The following is a 1,050-nucleotide window of genomic DNA, read 5'->3' as shown; positions in this document are numbered from 1 at the left end:
CCCCCCCGGGTCCCATAGCAGCACCCAGACCCCCCAACTGGTTCCGTAGTGTCCCCCAGGACCCCCAACTAACCCTCCTCTGCCCCATAGTGCCTCCCGGGACCCCCAAGTGGGGTTCCTGTGGGGCAGGGGGTCTCTGTGGGTCCCCCAGCCCCACGGCGTGGCTATGGGGCAGCCCCACAGCGTCCCCAGACCCAGATATTTGAGGGGGGGTCCCTGTCCCATGGGGGCATCCCTGGGGTCCCCATCCCTGGTGTCCACCATCATCCCTGGGGTCCCCATCCCTGGTGTCCACCATCATCCCTGGGGTCCCCATCCCTGGTGTCCACCATCATCCCTGGGGTCCCCATCCCTGGTGTCCACCATCATCCCTGGGGTCCCCATCCCTGGTGTCCACCATCATCCCTGGGGTCCCCATCCCTGGTGTCCACCATCATCCCTGGGGTCCCCATCCCTGGTGTCCACCATCATCCCTGGGGTCCCCATCCCTGGTGTCCACCATCATCCCTGGGGTCCCCATCCCTGGTGTCCACCATCATCCCTGGGGTCCCCATCCCTGGTGTCCACCATCATCCCTGGGGTCCCCATCCCTGGTGTCCACCATCATCCCTGGGGTCCCCATCCCTGGTGTCCACCATCATCCACCTCATCCCAGACCCTCCTGGTGGTGGGTCTCCATCCCTGGTGTCCACCATCATCTACCTCATCCCCATCATCCCTGGGGGTCCCCCATCCCTGGTGTTCTCCATCCCTGGTGGTGGTTCCCCATCCTTGGTGTCCCCATCCCTCCTGGGGGTCCCTATTGTCCCCATTCCTCTTGGTGGTCCACCATCCCTCATGTTCTCCATCATCCCTGGGGTCCCCATCCCTCCTGGGGGTCTCCATCCCTGGTGGTGGGTCCCCATCCTTGGTGTCCACCATCATCCCTGGGGTCCCCATCCCTGGTGTCCACCATCATCCACCTCATCCCAGACCCTCCTGGTGGTGGGTCTCCATCCCTGGTGTCCACCATCATCTACCTCATCCCCATCATCCCTGGGGGTCCCCCAT

Source organism: Calidris pugnax, unplaced genomic scaffold (assembly GCF_001431845.1).
Source record: "Calidris pugnax isolate Ruff unplaced genomic scaffold, ASM143184v1 scaffold568, whole genome shotgun sequence".
Lineage (NCBI taxonomy): Eukaryota > Metazoa > Chordata > Aves > Charadriiformes > Scolopacidae > Calidris > Calidris pugnax.
This window is presented reverse-complemented; position numbering follows the sequence as displayed.